The sequence below is a fragment of the Cebus imitator genome, unplaced genomic scaffold (assembly GCF_001604975.1).
Source record: "Cebus imitator isolate Cc_AM_T3 unplaced genomic scaffold, Cebus_imitator-1.0 Scaffold59, whole genome shotgun sequence".
NCBI classification, from domain to species: Eukaryota; Metazoa; Chordata; class Mammalia; order Primates; family Cebidae; genus Cebus; species Cebus imitator.
In genome coordinates this window covers 5,210,714-5,225,087 of record NW_016107374.1, presented here as the reverse complement: position 1 = coordinate 5,225,087, position 14,374 = coordinate 5,210,714, and the positions used below count along the sequence as shown (strand labels likewise).

Below are 14,374 nucleotides of genomic sequence, written 5' to 3'. Positions count from 1 at the left end.
TTTCCTTTGTCAAAATGTTTTAAAGGATAGTCAACAATCGAAGAAGTCAATTCAAGTTGAGACGAGACTTTATTGAATTCCCAGTGATCACAGGACAGGGCCAAACCTGGGGAAGATGAAAAGATGAGGAGCCCTAATTCAAGTTTCCTGGAGATCACAGTCTGGTTGGGGAGACAGGAATGTGGTTTAGTGTGGCGGGCCTCGTCTATCTGCATTCAAATCATGGTTCTGTCACTCTAGCCAGGTCCTTGGGCAAGTTCCTGAATGTCCATGTGGCTCAGTTGCTTCACCTGTGAAATGGGAAGGATAATGATAGCACCTACCTAATAGGCATGTTCTGATGATGAAATGAGCTCATATACATGGCCTTCACGGAACAATGTCTAGCACTCAAAAAAAATGTCAAAGTTGTCTTTCTTTCTTATTTTAATTTGTGTCTGGTTTTGATGTTTCCCCAATACTTCTTGGGATCAAAAATCAGCATGGTGATTTTTGGCGATGGTCACTGTGATGGTTAATGTTAATTGTCAACTTGATTGGATTGAAGGATGCAAAGTATTGTTCCAGGATCTGACTGGGAGAGGCAGACCCATTCTCAAACTGGGTGGGTACCATCTAATCAGCTGCCAGCATGGCTAGGATAAAAGCAGGCAGAAGAACACGGAAAGAGGCTAGGCTGGCTAGGTCTTCCAGCCTCCGTTTCTCCTGTGCTGGATGCTCCTGCCCTTGAACATTGGACTCCAACTTCTTCAGCTTTTGGACCCTTGGACTTATACCAGTGGTTTGCCAGGGGCTCTCGGGCCTTCAACCACAGACTGAAGGCTGCACAGCTGGCTTCCCTGCTTTTGAGGTTTTGGGACTCAGACTGGCTTCTTGGCTCCTCTGCTTGCAGATGACCTATTGTGGGACCTCACCTTGTGATCGTGTGAGTCAATAGTCCTTAATAAACTCCCATTTAGATACACGTCTATCCCGTCTATCCCATTAGTTCTGTCCCTCTAGAGAACCCTGATGAATACAGTCACACATATTCCAAAATTCCCTCACAAATCCCAGCCACACTGGCCATCCACAGATCATCTCTCAGTACAGTAAGTCCTGTCCAGCCAGTTGATCCAGGTTATTATTTGGTTGAGAACCAGATGAAGCAGTTTCCTTGTATTTGGAGGTCAAATTGTGGGAAACATGTTAATCTTTCAGTATTGTAAAAACACTGGACTCCTACTCAGGGCAGCGAAGGGCCACATGGGAAAAGAAGTTGGTGATTCGGAGACTGCAGCTGCCCCCCTAACCTCAGTCTGGACACGCTCCCATTCCACAGCCCTCAGAAGCAAACTGCTAATACTTATTACATTATTCTTGCTTTCTCTTCACAAGCATGCATGACAGAGTTCACATACATTAAAGGCTTATTGGATGCAATTTTCTGTATTTAATTTTTTTTTCTTTGTTTGGAGACAGAGTCTCACTCTGTCCCCCAGGCTGGAGTGCAGTGATGCCATCTCGGCTCACTGCAACCTCCACCTCCCGGGTTCAAGCAATTCTCGTACCTCAGCCTCCCGAGTAGCTGGGATTACAAGCATGTACCACCACACCCAGCTAATTTTTTTGTGTTTTAGTAGAAACGGGGCTCCACGATGTTGCCCACACTGGTCTCAAACTCCTGAGCTCAGGCAATCCAGCCACCTGCCCTCCCAAAGTACTAGGATTACAGGCATGAGCCACCACACTCAATTCTCTATATTTAATTCTGCTTAATATTAAGACAGTTCGAAAATGATAGGCATCAGGCCACATTTGGCATCTGGGGTTCCTAACCCACTTTTACCTGGTAAAAATGTTAAAATGTATGAGAGCTAGAGTTCAAAGCATGAGACTGAAGTCCAAAGCCTGGCACTGCAGCTCACCAGGGAGTGACCTAGGGCTGGCACTTCATCTCGTTCAGCATTAGTCTCTTTCTATGAAAAACAGGATCTTGGCTGGGCATGGTGGCTCATGCCTGTAATCCCAGCACTTTGGGAGGCCGAGGTGGGCATATCACCTGAGGTTGGGGGTTCAAAACCAGCCTGACCAACATGGAAAAACCCCGTCTCCACCAAAAATACAAAAATTAACTGAGCATGGTGGCACATCCCTGTAATCCCAGCTACTCAGAAGGCTAAGGCAGGAGAGTCGCTTGAACCTGGAAGGTGAGGTTGCCGTGAGCTGAGATCATACCATTGCACTCAAGCCTGGGTAACTCCATCTCAAAAAAAAAAAAAAAAGAAAGAAAAAGAAAGAGGATCTTGAAAATATTCACCACTGACGGTTGCAGAGAGATGAAGATTAAGTGGCACATAATAGTCAGATTTTAAGTGCATTGATATCCAGGTGCAACAAAATCCCAGCACTTTGGGAGGCTGAGGTGCGAGGATTCTAGAGGTCAGGAGTTCGAGACTAGCCTGGGCAACATAGCAAGACCCCATCTCTACAAAAAATCAATTAAACAACTAGAAAGTGCATTCATGTATTATTTACTATCTCAACAAACTTAGCATGGTACCAAGGTCTAAGTGAGTCTAAGAGACTAAGTCTAAGGGTTTAAGTCAGTCTCTGGCCTCAAGAAGCACCCAGCTATGTGGAGAAGTTGTGGTAGCAAATGTGTAATGCCACTACAATGTGGCAAGCATGAGCACCATTATTTTAGAGAACCTGCCAATACTCCAGTCTTTATGTAGCTTCAAATGAAATGATCTGTTTTGTTTTGACAGCTAGTTAATACATATTTGGACAGCTTCTGTTATATATTTTGGAAGAGAAACACAATTTGGGTTACATATACATTCTGAATATCCATATCCTTCCTAGCCATAATATTAGGAGGATTGACCAGAGCAATTAGTCTTTTAGAAAATATTTATTTATTTTTAACATTTATTTTAGGTTTAGGGGTACATGTGAGAGTTGTTGTATAGGCACATTGCATGTCATGGAGGTTGGGCATACAGATTATTTCATCACCCAGGTAATAGCAAAGTACCCAAAAGGTAGTTTTCCTATCCTCTCCCTCCTTCCATCCTCCATCCACAAGTAAATCCTGGTGTCTGTTGTTCCCTTCTTCATGTCCATGGGTGCTCAATGCTTAGCTCCTATTTATAAGTGAGAACATGCAGTATTTGGTTTTCTGTTCCTATGTTAGTTCATTTCAGATCATGGCCTCCAGCTTCATCCATGTTGCTGCAAAGGACATGATCTCATTCTTTTTCATGGCTGTGTAGTATTCTATAATATATACGTACTACATTTTCTTTATTCAATCTACCATTGATGGGCATTTAGCTTGATTCTATGACTTTGCAATTATGAATAGCACTGTGATGAATATACACATGCATATGTCTTTATGATAGAACAGTTTATATTTCTTTGGGTATATGCCCAGTAATGGGATTGCTGGGTTGAATGGTAATTCCGCTTCAATTTCTTTGAGAAATTGCCATACTGTTTTCCACAATGGCCGAACTAATTTGCATTCCTACCAGCAGTGTATATATAAGTGTTCTCTTTTCTCTACAACCTTGCCAGCATCTGTTACTTTTTGAGTTACTAATAATAGACTGCTGTGGATGTTATCTCACTGTGGTTTGGATTTGTATTTTGCTAATGATTAGTGATGTTGAGCATTTTTCCATATGGTTTGTTGGCCAAGTATATGTCTTCTTTTGAAAAGTGTCTGTTCATGTCCTTTGCCCACTTTTTTAATGAAGCTGTTTCTTGTTTTGTTAATTTAAGCTTCTTATAGATTCTGGATATTAGACATTTGTCAGTTTGCATAGCTTGCAAATATTTTCTCCCATTCTGTAGGTTGTCTGTTTACTCTGGTTGATAGTTTATTTTGCTGTGCAGAAGCTATTTAGCTTAATTAGGTCCCATTTGTCAATTTTTGCTTTTGTTGCAATTGCTTTTGACATCTTCATCATGAAATCTTTGCCAGGGTCCAGGTCCAGAATGGTATTTCCTAGGTTATCTTCCAGGGTTTTCATAAGTTTGAGGCTTTACATTTAAGTCTTTAATCCATCTTGAATTGATTTTCATATTTGGTGTAAGGAAGGTGTCCAGCTTCAATCTCTTCTGCATATAGCTAGCCAGGTATTCCAGCTCCATTTATTGAACAGGGAATCCTTTCCTCATTGCTTGTTTTTGTCAAGTTTTTCAAAGATCAGACAGTTGTAAGTATGTGGTTTTATTACTGGGCTCTCTACTCTGTCCCATTGGTCTGTTTTTGTACTAGTACCATGCTGTTTTAGTTACTGTAACCTTATAGGATAATTTGAAGCCTCCAGCTTGGTTCTTGTTGCCTAGGATTGCCTTGCTATTTGGGCTTTTTTTTTCTTTTGGTTCCATATAGACTTTAGAATAGTTTTCCCTAATTCTGTGAAAAATGTCATTAATAGTTTGATAGGGATGGCCATGAGTCTGTAGGTTGCTCTGGGCAGTATGACCATTTTAACAATATTGATTATTCTTGAGCATGGAATATTTTTTCATTTGTTTGCGTCATCTCTGATTTCTTCAGACAGTGTTTTACAATTTTCATTCTAGAGATCTTTTACCTCCCTGGTTAGCTGTATTCCTAAATATTTCGTTCTTTTCGTGGCTGTTGTGAATGGGATTGTGTTTACGATTTGGCTCTCAGCTTAGACATTGTTGGTGTACAGAAATGCTACTGATGTTTGTATATTGATTTTGTATCCTGAAACTTTGTTCCATCAGTCTTTTTTGGTTCAGGAAAATAATTCTGAATGACTGTTCATGATTAAATCAAACAGATTTGTTTTCCACTAGCAAATAGTAGTTCATCGTTACTGAGTGCATGCTGTGCGTATTTTCTATTGGAAAGCAGTCCAGCTTGGCATCAAATGGGCATCAACATTTATTAGCCTCAGGGTCTCCTCTGAAAAATGGGCAGGAATAGCACCTACCTGATAGTGTCAATGTGAGGATTCAGGAGGGTGGCTCGGCACCACAGGAAGTATTCAATAGTGGCAGTAATCACCATTGTCCTTGCAGAAGAAGCCTGGACATGAGAGAGGTTTTTTTGTTCTGGAAAGATGTCTGTGACTGCTGAAAGCTTTTCAGGGAGAGGGAGACCAGTGATGTTCAATTTAAAAGAGAGGTTATGGCCAGGTGCGGTGGCTTACACCTATAATCCCAGCACTTTGGGAGGCTGAGGCGGGCAGATCACTTGAAGTCTGGAGTTCAAGACTAGCGTGACCAACGTGGCGAAAACCCATCTCTACTAAAAATACAAAAATTAGCCAGGTGTGGTGGCATATGCCTCTAATCCCAGCAACTTGGGAGGCTCAGGCATTAGAATTGCTTGAACCTGGGAAGCAGAGGTTGCAGTGAGCTAAGATTGTGCCATTGCATCCCAGCCTGGGCAACAGAGTGAGACTCCATCTCAAACACACACATACACACACAGACACACATACACACACACACACACACCCCAGTAAAAGAGAGGCTAGATTCTCATGTAAGCATGTAAGGCAAAAATGAATGGGGTCAAATTACCCTAGAAAATTATCTTCCCATAAAATAAGGTATATATGATATTGTTTCTAGAACATTCAGGTTAGAGAACCACTGAGTCAGACCACGGAAGGGAGTGAAAGATATGTTTACCTACAGCTGCCTGGGCATTGCGACCATTCTGTCTCTAAAGAAGAGAGTCTCAAGTAGGGGCAATGTTTGTGCCCCGGAGGACATTTGGCAATGTCTCGAGATGTTTTTGATCGTCATTACTAGAGCAAGGTATGCTGTTGGCATCTAGTAGGCAGAGGCCAAGGATGCTCCTGAACATCCTGCAGTGTACAGGACAGCCCCCAAGAACAAGGAATATCCAACCTGAAATGCCAGTAGTGCTAAGGTTGAAAAGCTCTGCTCTATCATCAACCCACGCTTAGGAATGAGGGATGGGTAGAGTCTGCCGGGATGTTTCTGTTTGTCCCAGGGTTTAATTAGAAGCCGTATATAAGAGCCCTTAGCCTAGGGTCTGGCACACAGTAGGTGCTTAATAAACATTTGCTGGGTTTGAGGATAAAGCTTGCTTGATGGGGGCTACCACATATACTCTGTTTTTAAAATGTGGTGGAGAAGAACTCACCACCTGCTTCCTGTCTTTCCAAGCGAGCACTTTCTGTTTCATCCTCTTCATCAGTGATCATTCTCATGGTGGCGTCTTACAGGAGAGGTTCTGAAGCCAGAGCCAAAATCAGATGTGATTCCACTGTATCACTAGTGCCAAAACTTTCTTTCTTTTTCTTTTTTTCTTTCTTTCTTTCTTTTTTTTTTTTTTTTTAGAGAAGGGTCTCACTCTGTCGTCCAGGCTGGAGTGCAGTGGTGTGATACCATGGCTCACTGCAGTCTCAAACTCCTGGGCTCAAGATGTTCTCCTGCCTTAGTCTCCCAAGTAGCTAGGACTACAGGTACATGCCACTACACCCCATTAAGTTTTTTTTTTTACTTTTTCTAGAGATAGGTCTTGCTTTGTTGCCCAGGTTGTTCTCCAACTCCTGGCTTCTAGTGATCCTCCCACCTTGGCTTCCCAAAGTGCTGGGATTACAGGTGTGAGCCACCAGACCCAGCCCTAGTACAGAAACTTTCTAATTCGGATTCAAAACTAACAACTGTTAAGCTCTCCATGGACAATCTTCTCTTGCACCACATGATTTCTGCAAAAGGAACTGTCACAAACACAAATTCTACTTCCCCCTAACAGGCTGGATCTGAAATTGGAGTTCATGAGTCCAAGGCAAGGGAGTTGCAAGGTGGTTAGCCCGCACAGCCTAGAAAACTCTCAAGGCCCACAAAAGCAAGAAAATTGCTTTTAAATGAAAGAAATATTTTCATTTCACTTCAACCCCTAATGCATCACATAACTCTTAACATCATTTCTGGTCCAACTGAAATATTTGAATCCAAATAACCCTTAAGTCATTTGGACCCTGTTCAAATGTGAATTCATCTCTTTAATCATTCTTCCTCTTAGTTTTGAAATAAAGACTAATATTGAAAGTTAAGAGTCTATTTGTTAATTTTTTTATTTAATATTTTTTAATATAGGTTTGGTCACCATTGTCTTCTTCCCCATCATTACTTTCTCATCATCGTCTGGAAGTTCCTAAACTTGTCTTTTTCTATCTTTTAAATGTCCCTTCATTTAAGTATTGTGGATAGTGGGCAGACTGAATAATAATTGATATGATTAATATTCAGAGTTTATAAGTTTTATGAAAAGACCTTTTTATTCCAAGGGAAGGGTTGTGATGTTTTGGCAGCATATGGTGTCACAGTGACTGAGTCAAATGTAGAGTAACCCAATGGAGAGACATAGCATGTCTTAACCATACTTACCCCGAGAGGGAGTCACACATATAACCATCTATTTAGATATATCCAGAGAAGGAAAGGAATTTTGGCATCTTTTTGTTTCACATCTGTCTTGGGAGCTTTTGTGAATTGAAATGTGGACTTGGTGTATCTGTATGAAATGGAGTAAAACACATTAATGCTCAGAAGTGCAGCACCTTCTCCTTGAAATTCTCATCTGCTAGAACAGCTGTAATAGAAGACAAGACTATACGAGGATCCAAAAATGGCAAATACACAGCCCATCCACCACTCTCCATGGCCCTGCTCATGGCAGACATTATCAGTCGATCACAGCACCTTTTCCCCTCCCCACATAGAGAACCCAGACTTACCGAGTCACAATATTTGCCCCAAACCATTCAGGCAGTCACTGCCAAGTGATGTCAGAGTAGGCATGCAAAATAGAAATAATTTTTAACCTCTATTAGGTAAAGAAGGATATACTTAGAAGAGCATGGAAAGGTCGTCACCACCATACTCTTTTCCAGAAACCTCTCCAGTGCTGCAAATCTCACTCAACTGCCCTGAATAATTGAGAGCTCAGCCAGCTCATTCGCCCAAAGGTTTGGAAGAGAAGAGGGATAAGCTGGCTTTGCTTTCTACATGGCAATTTGGTTTGAAAACTTGCTTCAGAGTTACTGAGTGCGTAGAAACATATAAATTGAGTGAATTCACCTTTTGTTTACAATTTTGTTTTGCTTTTTTTGAGATGCGGGATATCTCCTGCTCTGCTGCCCTGGCTGGTGTGCAATGGCACAATCTCGGCTCACTGTACCTCCACCTCCCAGGTTCAAGTGATCTTCCCAGCTAAGTCTCCCAAGTAGCTGGGATTACAGGTGCGCACCACCACACCTAGCTAATTTTTGTATTTTTTGTAGGGACAGGGTTTTGCTACGTTGCCCAGGCTGGTCTCAAATTCCTGAGCTCAAGTCATCCGCTCACTTTGGCCCTGCAAAGTGCTTGGATTACCGGTGTGAGCCACCATGCTAGGCTTGACCTTATTTTTAAATACAGCCTGAATCCATAGTTTTAAGCAAAATGTAGATTTTATTTGTATTTATTTGTAGTTTTCCTCTTGAAATCATATAAGATATACTCTCTATGTAAAACAAAACAAAAGCCCTACGACTACTGTTTTTCCTCCTTGTACTTCCAGTGTTATTACTACAGGGATTTTTTTTTCCCAAAGAAGTCCCTAGTACCACTTTATCCATGAGGCCTCAGTCTGAAGTGGGGCTTTAAAAACAACCAGAACAAAAATCAATTCTACCATTTTATAATTTGCTCGGTGAGATGGGGAAAAAGTATATGATTTTCAAGTACTTTCTACATTCTTGACTAAAAACGGCAGGTTTTTTTTTCTTTTCTTTTCTTTAAGCAAATGCAAATCTCTGGGTACTTACTGTAAGAGGATTTTAGTCATTGGAGACATTTAAAAAAAGATCTCAAGCGAGAATTTTTCTTCACATTTTTTTCGAAGGGATATTTACCCTAGAAAATGCTACATTTAGAAAAATTGTGCCTTAGATGACAACAAGCCCACTAAGTTTTGCTGATTTGAGGTTGGCGGCGGGAGAGTGGGGTGGAGGAGGTTGGAGGCTGTGTGAAGAGAATTCTATTTACCCATGAGCCAAGCATGATTTTGGAGTTCATTTTCATTCATTTACTTTCATTTATTCATTCATTCATTCAATCAATCAACAAACACATACTGAGGGTCTGCCATATGCAGAGCGCTGTGCTAGGCAACAGAACTATAGCCCTGAACGATACACTGTCTTCAGCTTCCCAACCCCTCTCAAGCAGGTATTGCCAGAGAATGACACCCTAATGTCCCAAGACGGCAGTTCTCAGTAGGGGGCAGGGAACTTGGACAACGTCAGGAAACAGTCTTTGGTTGTCACAACTTGGGGATGGTGCTGCTGGCATTTAGTTGGTAGAGACCAGAGATGCTACTAAACATCCTACAATACACAGGACAGCCCCCACAATAAAAAAGTCTCCAGCCCAGGCTGGGTGAGGTGGCTCACACCTGTAATCCCAGCGCTTTGGGAGGCCGAGGAGGGTGTATCACGAGGTCAGGAGTTCGAGTCCAGGTTTAGTAGAAACCCTGTCTCTACTAAAAATACAAAAATTAGCTGGACATGGTGGTTCACACCTGTAATCCCAGCTACTCAGGAGGCTGAGGCAAAATAATCGCTTGAACACAGGAGGTGGAGGTTGCAGTTAGCTGAGATCGTGCCACTGCACTACAGCCTGGGTGAAAAAGAATTCTGCAGACCAAATGTCAGTAGTACAGACCCTGCCCAGGCCAGGAGACTTTGGGTGGCTGAGGCAGGATGATCGCTTGAGGCCAAGAGTTCAAGACCAGCCTGGAAAACATAGCAAGACCCCCATCTCTACCAAAAATAAAAAATTAGCCAGGCTTGGCGAGGTACACAGGTAGTCCCAGGTACTTGGGAGGTTGAGGTGGGAGGGCTGCTTGAGCCAGGAGTTGGAGGCCCTTAGGGAGCTATGATCACACCACTACACTCCAGCTCCAACCTGGGAGACAGAGTAAAAACACAACAACAAAAATCTTAGATGCCTAAGGCATCTAAGATATGTAATGAATTAACTTCTAGCTAATGGCTCTAGATAAGCACCATCCTTAGGTGAACGGAGATAGTAGTAACTCAATTCATTTTCAGTCAGGATTTCTTTCATCATGGAACTCTGATTGAGACAGTACCATGGCTACTCAGCGCGTGGTCCATGGGACCGGCATCTCCTGGGAACTTGCTGGAAATGCAGAGTTGGCCTGGTGCAGTGGCTCACGCCTATAATCCCAGCACTTTGGGAGGTAAAGGTGGGTGGATCACTTGAGGTCAGGAGTCCGAGACCAGGCTGGCCAACATGATGAAACCATGTCTCCACTAAAAATACAAAAAAAAAGAAAAAAAATGGGCATGGTGGCAGGCACCTGTAGTCCCAGCTACTTGAGACGCTGAGGCACGAGAATCGCTTCAGCCTGGGAAGTAGAGGTTGCAGTGAGCCAAGACCGTACCACTGCACTCCAGCCTGGGCAACTGATCGAGACTCTGTCTAAAAAAAAAAAGAAGAAGATGCTTTGTGTCTGGAGTCCAGTGAGTGAAGAGTGATGGAGCTGAGAATGGTGAGGCCAGCAGGACATGAGGGACTTTATTCTAGGAGCAAGTGAGAATGGTTCTGCCGGACTTGATCCCCAACGCCTTATCTGGTGTGGCACAGGCAGGGGAGCCGTTTGCGACCCTGGGACAGGGTGAGGCTGTTCTAAGCAGCTGAGAGAACTGGTCAGACCAGGGTCGGAATCCCATGAATGATAATTGTCCCAGGTGACCCAAGTCTGCTGTGAGAGCAAGAACAATGCTGATGGGGCCGCATGGCTCCCCCACCCCGCTGACTTAAGGCTACAGAGTCATTATGTCAATATATTTTTGTACAGATTTTGTAGTTTATGACACATTCTGGCAACGTTTAGATGCAATTTCAATGAGCCAGAATGTAGTACTGTAAACCCAAAACTGGATATCCCTTAAAGCTGTTAGAATCTGGCAGGAGACCTGCTCCCAATTACAAGCACAGTTTCCAACTTCACTGTTCCCATCCTCAAAGCACTGAAAACAAAATCCATTTTTAATGAGGGACTACCAAACACTTTGCATTCTATTAATGTCCCCTGTAGGCTTCCAAGCACCAGTATTCTTCACACACAAGAGTCACCCCCGCTACCTGATTACCAGGGCAAGGGAGCGTCTGCAGATTTCCCTCGCCAGCAAGTATGACAACCGAATGAATGGCCACTCATTCTGTTGTCATCCTCCTCGATGTCTATCAGCACGTGGATGGCCTATGGGGCTGGGTGGGGATTCAGGTTCAAAAGAAGTCATTTGCTCACACAAAAAGGATACAGTCGGCCGCCTGTCTCCCTAGCATACGACTCAGCTTATAAACCATCCATTATCCGCTAGGCAACTGGCAAATTTGAACTTGGCCGACGCCGAAGCAGAACGATGAGATTCAAGTTAGAAGTGGGAGAAAGAAAGTACAAAGAGGAAGCAGACGGTTTTCCAACCTGTAAGAACATGTTGTATTTACCAGACCCCGGTACAAAAGCCAAACTCTGTTCCCGTTGTTTGTCTTCTGCTCGGGGCCTGGGTTATGTTTGGTGCAAATAGGACAGTGCACCCCCTCACTTCCATCTGATGATTGGCGTATTGTTTAGAGCCGATGAGGGGTAATCTTGTGCTCTGGAGGAAGTTGGCAAGAAAGTTTAATTCTATAAAAAGAAACGCGCGGTCAGGATTCGGTTTCCTATTCTGAGTCAAGGCAGAGGAGAGAGTCAGAAATTCCAACCCAGAGGGTCAGGACGGGCTCCAGGACCTCTTGAATCACATCTGAAACATGTTCCCCATGCTCCTTTCTCCTCCCTGTTCTTACAACTGGCCAACTGGGATTACACAACTCGCACTAATTTTATCCCACACGCGGCTGTTTCTTATTAGGAGTCCGTACCTTTTTTTTTTTTTTTTTAACTGTGCCATGTCATCTCCCTTGAATCAGGTGAGTAATTCCACTTCTTAACAGGGAGATTCTGTTCATTCTCTTGGCTGGACTCAAGAAATGTGCACTTAACTTTTTCTTAAAGCGTGAACCTTCATGTGTCTAACCCTGTAGTTTGCCTTTCTCTCTCCCAGTCTCGTCTTTCCCCTTCTGAGGAGCTCTGCTCCGCCACAACCAACAGAAAAGTGAACACTGCAGTCAATCAACAGAGCGTTTTTGGTCACCCAATACCCGACAACTGTTTCTAGAGGGTTTTGTTTTCTCCCCCACCAAACTGGTGCTTTTTTTTTTAACTGAATTCACCAGATGTTTTGGCAGCGCATAAAACCTGGCTTTCCTGCCTTCCAAGAGGATGAAATTGGATCCAAATCACAGCACGTTGCCTCGGCTTCACCAACCAAGTGCTTAATGGTTCTTGAGAATAATGCAAAGATTGAGATCAGTTTTTCCTTAGGCGTTGGGACTATCATATCCAGGTGTTAGCATTTTCTGGCCTTCAGCGCCTTGCCGTGTTTCTAGGGAAACCCCAGATTCATGAGTGTGAGTGGGTTTCCCTACTGTTACCTTTCTTCATCATTTCGAGTTTGCTGGCTGTGTATCAGAAACTGCAAAACCACACCCCGAAACCCCTCAGTGGAGGGTGAAATGCAACAGTGGTACACGCACGATTCAATCACATCTGGGGGAAGATGGCTATGTAATTCCAATTCAGTCTTTGCAATTCCAGGCCTCCCTGAGCCAGAGGGAGAAGTAGGACTCCTTCATCAGCCTCCAGTCCCCTCTCCCCCATGCCCTGTTTGGCTTAGCACAAGCCCGAGCGTGCCATGCCACCTCGCCAGACCTTGCCAAAATCCGTGAATGGCACAGAACGCACATTAAACAGATGGAATGCAACATACATGTAAAGAAATAAGAGCTTTGCCAGGAAAGTTGGCAGCAGCTTCAGAATGCTTTAAACAGTGTGGGGAGGGGGGGTAGGGAGAGGGAGCCCAGAGTCGGCGAGGCTGCCTCCTTCTCCAGAGCTGTTTCTTTTACAGCCATGACCTGTTTTGCCAGTCAAGATAAATACAGTGTTAAATGCCCCCCTTTTACTGGCTCCTGGTACCTTGGCAATGCAGTTTGAAATATGACCTGCTCTCATTGGAAAAATGTCCTTTTAAGTGAGTGGAAAGGAGGTACTCCTTCTAGCCAGCAAGTAGGAAGGTGGTAGATGGCGGAGTCTGCTGAACACAGGCACACTCAGGAAATAGAAGGAGCCACCATGGAGTCAATACTGCTTGTTTATAAGCCATTGCCTTTAGAAAGTTCGTCACAGACACAGAGCCACGACTTGGGAGCATGGAGCTCAATGTCAAGGCTTCTCTGTCACCTTTGGCTTCAGCAAGGAACCATTGTTGGTTCCTTGGGCAGCCCAGGCTGGCGTGGTGGCTCATGCCTGTAATCCCAGCACTTTGGGAGGCCGAGGTGAGAGGATCACGAGATCAAGTGATCGAGACGATCCTGGCCAGCATGGTGAAACCCCATCTCTACTAAAAATATAAAAATTAGCTGGGCGTGGTGGCCTGCACCTGTACTCCTAGCTACTCGGGAGGCTGAGGTAGGAGAGTTGCTTGAACCCGAAAGGCGGAGGTTGCAGTGAGCCAAGATGGCACCACTGCACTCCAGCCTGGCGACAGAGCAGACCCCCATCTCAAAAAAAAAAAAAAGAAAAAAAGAAAGAAACGCCAGCCCTGGGTGGCTGGCTATTTCACAAGGCATCTCTGGACAGCCAGGCCTTTCCTTCAGAAGAAGGAAAAGAACAGTGCTAACCAGGTGCAGCCACAGGTCCAGCCCACTCGGGTCATTTGGTTTTGCCGGACCCCACAGCCACAGGACAGTCGGTAAACACAGAAGCTACTTCCCGTACACATGAGAAGCTAGATGGATCTGCCCAAAAGATTTGCCATCACAGCAGACGTTCATGAAGCAGTTTCAGCATGCCAGGCACACACCAGGCATAGCTAATGAATCATCCCCCTAACTCCCGAGGTGGGCAAAGCACTACCTCTGTTTCCCATATTAAGAATCTGAGGCTCAGAGAGGTTGAGTAACTTGTCCAAGATTTCACAGCTGTTCAAGGGGAAGCTGGAATTTGAACACAAGTCTGTCTGGTTGACTGGGCAAGGTGGCTCACGTCTATAATCCCAGCACTTTGGAAGGCAAAGCCAGGTGGAACACTTGAGATCAGGAGTTCAAGGCCAGCCTGGCCAACATAGTGAAACCCCGTCTCTACTAAAAATATAAAAATTAGCCGGATGTGGGGGAGTGCACTTGTAATCACAGCTACTCAGGAGGCTGAGCAGGAGAATCACTTGAACCCGGGAGGCGGAGGTTGCAG

At 44.1% G+C, this 14,374-nt stretch overlaps 1 long non-coding RNA gene across 1 annotated transcript in view; it reads left to right on the top strand.

Moving 5' to 3' along the window:
- The first annotated feature begins 367 nt into the window (after nucleotides 1–367).
- The window catches only part of LOC119471381, a 33,205-nt gene continuing 19,198 nt past the window's right edge, over nucleotides 368–14,374 (top strand). Inside the window, exon 1 of the long non-coding RNA XR_005200425.1 lies at nucleotides 368–925. This is a non-coding gene — a long non-coding RNA (uncharacterized LOC119471381). The remainder of the gene's footprint in view (nucleotides 926–14,374) is intronic.